The sequence below is a fragment of the Labeo rohita genome, chromosome 23 (genome assembly GCF_022985175.1).
Source record: "Labeo rohita strain BAU-BD-2019 chromosome 23, IGBB_LRoh.1.0, whole genome shotgun sequence".
In the NCBI taxonomy this organism is placed as follows: Eukaryota; Metazoa; Chordata; class Actinopteri; order Cypriniformes; family Cyprinidae; genus Labeo; species Labeo rohita.
The window spans coordinates 17,103,108-17,110,873 of NC_066891.1; the positions used below are offsets into that span (position 1 = coordinate 17,103,108).

The 7,766-nt window shown below is 36.2% G+C and overlaps 1 protein-coding gene across 6 annotated transcripts in view; it reads left to right on the forward strand.

Annotated features, from left to right (window-relative positions):
- The first annotated feature begins 326 nt into the window (after window positions 1-326).
- Window positions 327-7,766, forward strand: part of spsb1 (splA/ryanodine receptor domain and SOCS box containing 1) — a 17,946-nt gene continuing 10,506 nt past the window's right edge. Inside the window, exons 1-3 of one of the 6 annotated variants that reach the window (XM_051097363.1) lie at window positions 327-527; window positions 1,416-1,619; window positions 2,079-2,147. The gene's annotated coding sequence lies outside the window, so the exon portion shown is untranslated. Of the gene's footprint in view, window positions 545-1,415; window positions 1,620-2,078; window positions 2,148-7,766 lie in introns of all 6 variants that reach the window. The other 5 variants (XM_051097362.1, XM_051097364.1, XM_051097360.1 and 2 more) reach the window with 5 other exon arrangements.

The following is a 7,766-nucleotide window of genomic DNA, read 5'->3' on the forward strand; positions in this document are numbered from 1 at the left end:
CTTTTTTTTTTCATTAAGAGAAACATACACCAAAACTGGACAAGTTTACAAAGGATATGTTTACAAAGTGACCTAAATACCCATTTCGTCCATATTCAATTCACTTAAATATAGAGGACGAGTAAACGGCTCACAAATAAAACAATTTAGTATCCTTACTAGCTATTAGGACTGCAAATATGATAAATTAAAATAAAAATGAAAGTTCTAGCGCCTAAATGTATATCTGACATGCACATACAAAGTGATTATGCCATCATTATGTAGTCCACAATTAGCAGGGTTTATCAGGGGAAATGAGCTAAACAACAACTCGCCTCAATTGGGAGGGACATTCAGCAGCAGCTGGGAGCTATTTGACCACGTGACTGAAGAGATGTTTCTGTCGCTGTTAGCAGCCATCATTTCACCAAATACAAGCCTATGCTAAAAAGACACAGAGAGGAGATATAGTCATGGATTTGAACGGGAATACCGACTGAAAGGAACATACTCGATCCACTCCTTCGCCTATGGTTTAATTTCCGGTATGTATGAGTTGCAGGTACGCTGTGAAATAATTACGGTTTAACACATTTGCCTGTCTTTTGTCTTTGCTGTGTGTTCACATGCACACACTCGCGTTTTTCCAAGCTTTTCGAGTGTAAACGTCCAGTCGATGTGCTCATTCAACAAGCTGAAGTTATAAAGCTGTAAATGCGATAAACGTACTAGCTTGTGGCACGTTTCCTAATGCGCCTCAGTATAAATAATAAATTAGTATGCACTAAACAACAACTACTTCCTGCGTTTGTAATGAGTCTATAATGGATTTTTAAACAAACCAAGATATCTCGTGGACGTAGTTTCCAACGCTAGTTAAGTTTGGCAGCATCAGGAGATTTATGTTTCTGATTATGTTGTTTGTTGGCTGCGTTTAACCTCTGCGAAAGGCCAGGTAGTCACATTACTAGTCACTAGCGAAGCTCAATGCTGTAATTAGTTTGGTGTATTTACAGGGAAATTGAGCTTGTAGCCGTTTCTAGTTGTACTCAATGGCTGTAAAGATGTTTGTCCCAGACAATGCTGGAGAGGCTTTACTTTCGGTTTAAGGTCTTAAAGACCTAGGACATTTGGTGTGCAGGCATTTGTGTTAAGCTGTGTGTACTTGAGTGCTAAATGAAGATAAGCGAATCGTCTGTTTATGATTTGTATAATAACTAACGTTATATATACAGTTCGGTTTGTTTTTTAAATAATTTATTTGGTGTTCTAGTTGTGCTAATGGTTAGTATAGCAGCACTTGAGATTGTGTAATCTACCTGGAGGGAAAAGGGGGTTATTTTATGTATTTATTTTTATTATTATTATTTATTTATTTCATAGTTCGTTGGTTCTTTTGGAAATTAAGTGGAGTCACGTGTATTTACCTGCAGCAGGGAGTGGGCCTTTGAAAATCAGCTTTGTTTTCACTCGCGCCAGATCTCTCCGGGCTGGTTTCGCACGCCGGGGAGTGGAAAACTTAAAAACTTGGAGTGGAAGTGGAGCGGAGTGACTACAGAACGCTTTGAGGGGAAAACGGGAAAATTCTAGTCCCACTCCATTTGAACTCCAGACCGGTCTTTAATTGGTTTTAAATGGTAATGGAAATGTTTTCATTGGCAGACGAAAAATTAACTAGTCAGTTTTTTTTGTCTAAATGTAAATACTCAAATTTTCTTTTTAAATAAGTTCAACAAGCAATATCTCAGGCTGCAATCTTCCTGTCAGCCAGTTTTTTTATCACTGTCATATATTTTGTCTCATTTGACGTCACTGTCATAAATATGAAGTTACCACAGCTTTATTGTTGCAACTTGAACTTTAGCAAGTATTTTGACGGAAACTGTGGTTCATGGTAACTTGGGTTTTGTAAGAGGCTTCTCATCAATGGGTTTTGAGACGACCTGCAGAGACATCAGCTGTGTTTGATGTATTTAATATCAGATTACTCTGTGGTTGATGTATTCAAGGCAGATTAAACTTGCCTTTGTGTTTGCAAGAACAGTAGGACTGATTTTTTTTTTTTTTTTTTTTTTTTTTTTTTTTCTTCATCTCAGGAGGGAGTTAACACTGTCTGTACTAAATGTCCCCGACTCCACACAGATGTTTTTAGGCCTGTACAGCAGGTAACTCCTTAGATTATTTATTTATTTATTTATTTATTTATTTATTTATTTATTTATTTATTTATTTTATTTATTTAGGCTGTAGAGGTCATCCTACTGAACTGACCTGGATTACAGCAGTGTGAATATTGTGTTATAATAAACTCTGACTTGCTCTCTTTCCCATTCACAAAGACTGCTTGTCTGAGTTGGGATCACATTAATATGAAATGGCCTGGCTTTGTAAGTGTTAAGAGATGAAATCAATAAAACTAAAGGTTCTTCTGTGATTCATAGGCACTTATCAAGAATCATTGTCATGTGAGTATGTTTTTGTATTGTCATGTGACCCTGGACCACAAAACCAGTTATAAGGAGCATGGGTATATTTGTAGCAATATACAATACATTGCATGGGTCAAAAGTATCATTTTTTTATGCCAAACATCAGTAGGATTTTAAATAAAGCTCATGTCCCATGAAGATATTTTGTAAATTTTCTACCATGAATATATCAACTTAATTTTTGATTAGTAATGTGCATTGCTAAGAACTTAATTAGGACAACTTTAAAGGCAAATTATTTATTATTATATTTTATTTATTATATATATATATAATATATATATATATATATATATATGTATTTATTTTATTTTTTTGCACCTTCTGATTCCAGTTTTTCAAATAGCTGTATTTTGGCTATATATTGTATCCTAACAAATCTTACATTAATGGAAAGCTTATTCAGCTTTTGGATAATGTGATTAATTAACTTAAATTAAATGTAATGTAATTAACTTAAAAAAAATAAATAAATACCCTTATGACTGGTTTTGTGGTCCAAGGTCACATATGATCCTTTTGAAGATTAAAATGTTGTTTGATACGTTATAGGTTTTTCAGGATAGTGTATTTTTTTTTTTTTTTCTTAAAGCACTTGGATTTCAGGAAGAAATCAAGTTTTTCTTAAGCAACTTAATGTTACACAGTCTAACTTTCATCTTCTAAAAAAGATATATATATATATATATATATATACACACACACACACACACACTGTTCAAAAGTTTAGGATTGGTAAGACTTTATGTTTTTGTCTCTTATCTTAGCATAAGTCTCTTATGATCAAAGTTGCATTTGTGATCAAAAGCTTACTCGTTTTTGCCCTGTGCTTGAAGTATTCCGCAATATCAGTCTGAAACAGAACATTATCACTTTTCTTTCAGACTCCAGAAATGTTGACAGTGCTGTCAGTGGAGTTAAAGAAACCTATGCAGGGTCTTAGACACTTGGTTTGACTTGATGCCCTCAGAAGTGAATCGATTGCTGTGTTTGCTGAGATTAGGCCTGAAATTACACAAGTCTGTTTGTGTCACTGCAGCTGCCCTGATGTTTGTTGAATAAACTTCACTGATGTCTGTCTTTTAGTAGCCCAGGTTTCCTATAACATCTGGACTCTGGCAAGAATCTCAGGTTTGGTTCAGCTGAATGAATCGTTAGCTTCAGTTTGTGCTATTTTGAATTGGCATATTATCTCAAGCTTCTGAATGACTTATTTAGAAAAGTTTGTTTGGCAAAAGTCATTCATTCAGGGGTGATTGAGGCTGTTTGAGTAACTTCTACTATTTTGCTGTTGCAACCTAAAGCTGCCAGTACTGTCTGATAAATGGAGATCGTTGGAGTTCTTTGTGAACCATCTGATCTGTTGTTCTGTTGGCTTTGTTACACTGAGCATTTAATTCGCTTATGTAACCTCACTAATTTGATGAAATAACTCATTAAGCTAACAATACAACAGGTCTTGACATGCAGCCTTTACTGTAAACTAAGGAATGCTGAGCTGCACTGAATCTATTTTTAGTTCTGCTTGGTTGAAGTATAGTTTCATATCTTGACAACTGGTGTTGTTGAGGTTGAAAATGTTTCATGTCTTGGGATTTTCAGCAGCCGGTCATGTCTGCTCATGATAAACATGTCTGAGGAAGTGATATTTGGCAGATAACGTAGTGATTAAACTCTTTAATTTGCGTATGTGGTGTCTCGGTTTCTTCTTGCTTCCTGGCTCAGTTTCATATACAGTATTTCCCCATACTTGCGTGGAGTCAAGTTGCTTTTTACGTCAGTAACCTTTCCTGCATCACCTTTTACCTGTAATGTGAGTTTATCCAGTTCGGTGGACATACTCCGTATACAACCTTTGTGACTGACGTTCTTTTGTTTAAATGTTTAATATTTTGCTTCAATTGTTTCTGTCCATTCAATGAAAGTCAACAGGGAGCAAAACAACACTGGAGCTCTTTGAATTGTACTGTGTGTGTGTGTGTGTGTGTGTTTTTTTTTTTTTTTTTTTTTTTTTTTTTTTTTTCTTGAAATATCATTTGTGTTCTGCAGAAGAAAGTCATACAGATTTGCAATGACAAGAGGGTGAGTAAAGGAGTTTTCACTTTTGTGTGAACTGCCCCTTTAAGGTTGCTGTGTTCTTTTAAAAATCTAAACATACTGAACCATATTTACATTGTCATATAATACTCAGTCTTTCTGAGTTGACGTGACTCATTTCCAAAATATAGACTTGGTTTTTAGGTGGGGAACACAGTGCCGTCAAAAACCGGACACTTCCCCTACCATCATCATGGCAGAAACTGCATCACCCAATTTTGTTCTCCACATAGCCCTGTTTTGACTACAGGAGTGTGTTTGTGCGATTTAGCAACGTTCAGAAGATTCCTATCAGATTGCAGTATGGTATATATTTGTGCAGGGGTGTTGTCATTTTCTGTTAGAGCATGAAACAGTCCTGCACTATCATGATGGCACCTGCTATGGCTCTGCCTAGAGCTGTTGAACTTGTCTAGTGGGTACGCGCTGGTTTACAGCACTGCTGTTTTCTCATAACTGCTGCGTCGACAGCTGTCAGCCCCACAGAACCCTGTTAGACAACTGAACAATATGATTGCTTTAATCCAAGGTGAGTCTGAGTTCATAAAGGGAGTGTCAATATAAAGACGCCCTTATCTCTTTCAATACAAGTTGGGCCTTATGTGCCTTTCCTTAAACTTATTCTCACTGTTGCTCATGCTTTGTCTTGTTGGTTTATTGACGTAACCAACAAGACAAAGCATGAGCAAGAGTGAGAATAAGTTTGAGGAAAGGCACATAAGGCTTGATATGCCCTTGCAAACCTGTTTTTTTTTTTGAAAAGCAGAGATTAAGTCATTTAGAGGGCTTGTGTAATGACGAACATAAGTGTTAGCAATTCAACCTTGTGCATTTACAAATAAGCTAATATGCAATTTAGCTCACAATTAGTATACAAGATTAATGTATATATTAATTACACAGCTGAGTTAAAGGTTTAGTTCACTTGCAGAATAAAAATTTCCTGATAATTTACTCACCCCATGTCATCCACGTTTATGTCTGTCTTCAGTTGAAAAGAAGTTAAGGTTTTGGAGGAAAACATTCCAGGGTTTTCTCAATATAGTGGAGTTTAATGAGAGCCAATGGATTAAAGTTCCAAATTGCAGTTTCAGTGCAGCTTCAAAAGGCTCTACACCCGGGGTGGCGACCGTCGGTCCCGGAGAGCCGCAGCCCTGCAGAGTTTTGCTTCAACCCTTATCAAAAACACCTGAACAAGGTCATCAAGCTCTGAAGGGTTACTAGGAAGCTACAGGCAGGTGAGTTTTAATTAGGGTTGGAGCTGAGCTCTGCAGGGCTGTGGCTCTCCAGGACCAGAGTTCGCCACCCCTGCTCTATACGATCCCAGTTGAGGAATGAGTCTTATCTAGCAAAAGTACATAGACAAAGAACTAACCATGTGAGACTTACAATGTGGTTAAGACATGCATGCAGTGCAGAGCTAGTGCAAGATGAGCATTTGCGGTTAAAAAGTATTAGGGGTGGATGAAGAAGAAAAAAAAAAAAAAAAAAAAAAGGACCTGGTTAGCCACTTGCTAGCAGTAGCATGTTACATTAGAGTACATGATATACATTTCCCTTACCACATAAATAGAGTAAGGAGAGATGACTGATAGGATGATGGCGAAGATTAGCAGATCCTGAGCACCACTGCCAAACATCTTTTCAAAAATCTTTTAAAATATGTGGTAAGTAAGCCTACTGCTGCTCTGTGTGATTGCAAATTTCGAAAGTGAAAGTAGAATGCAAACACGCGTTCAAAAGCGATTTCAATGCAATTTGTATACAGTACAAATACCCAGCGAGAGAAAGCATTGAAATATATTCTTTCCTCCCATCTTGTATTTAGGGGTTTCGTAGTATACGTCGATTCCTTTCTGAACATGGTATGATTGGATTTAGATGCATCATCCCTGATGGTAAGTGTAAAATATTTTTGATTTATTAGGAAGTTAATAATTAATAGGAAACACTATTAATTACCCATACTATAGAACTGGTGTTTTTTTTTTTTTTTTTTTTTTTTTTTTTTTTAAATGAAAATGCTGGTGTGTTTGTCCAGTGTGCACAAAAAAATTAGATGGAAAAATTGAATAGTCAATAAAAATCAAACTCGTGAATCGATTTTGTCAAACCGTAACCACAAGTACCGAAAGAGTACCTAAAAGTACCTAAAAAGTATATAAATGTATGTATTTATTTATTTATTTTAGAAAATGAACAATTGTTTTGCTAGATAAGACCCTTATTCCTCGGTTGAGATCGTGTAGTGCCTTTTGAAGCTGCATTGAAACAGCAATTTGGACCTTCAACCTGTTGGCTCCCATTGAAATCCACTATATGAAGAAAAATCCTAGAATGTTTTCCTCAAAAAAAAAAAACGTATTTTCTTTTCGACTAAAGAAAGAAATGCATGAACATTTTGGATGACATGGGGGTAAGTCAGTTCTGAATTTTTGTTCTGGAAGTGAACTAATCCTTTAAGGCTGCTTGGAGGCCGATTTTTGACTTTTTATTGGCTTTATTATATACATTTAAACATAAATTGTATTATCTTGTTTATGTAGGAAAGTTGACATGAAAGTGGAGGGATGTGGAGCGGGAGATACTGAGTCTGGGACATGACCCAAATCGAACCTGGGTCCCTGTGAGCACAACAGCTTTTTGTATGTCATGAACAATGCACAGCCCTCTGTTTCTTCTCCAACATTGTTTATTTTAAACAGTTTTGTAAAATTATTTCTTCGGCTGTAACTTATGCCCCTTCAGATTCAGCTTTTGGTTTCCTTTAGAGTGTGAATAACAGAAAACAATTTATCAGGGGAAACTTGAAGAAATTGACCCTTTTAGGGTTCAGTTAGCCTCTCACACTCTTAAAAATAAAGGCTCCAAAAGGGTAATTTTGCAGTAATGCCAAGAACCTTTCAGTGAACAATTCTTAAAAGAACCATTTTGAAGAACATTTTAAAAACTTTTTACACTATAAAGAAACTTATCTGCGTTTAAAAGCTTCCATGGATGTTCAAGGTTCTTTACGGAATCATCAATGCCAATAAAGAGCCTTTATTTTTAAGAGTGCAGGTAAGCGTTCTTTGCGTTTTCTTTAATCAAGCAGTGTTAAAGTGCTGTTTGTCTGCCATTTTTCACCCCGTCTGCCCACTGTCTGAATAGAGCATCTGTGTGACATTTGGGTTGACACCATGATTTGTCGTCATCTTT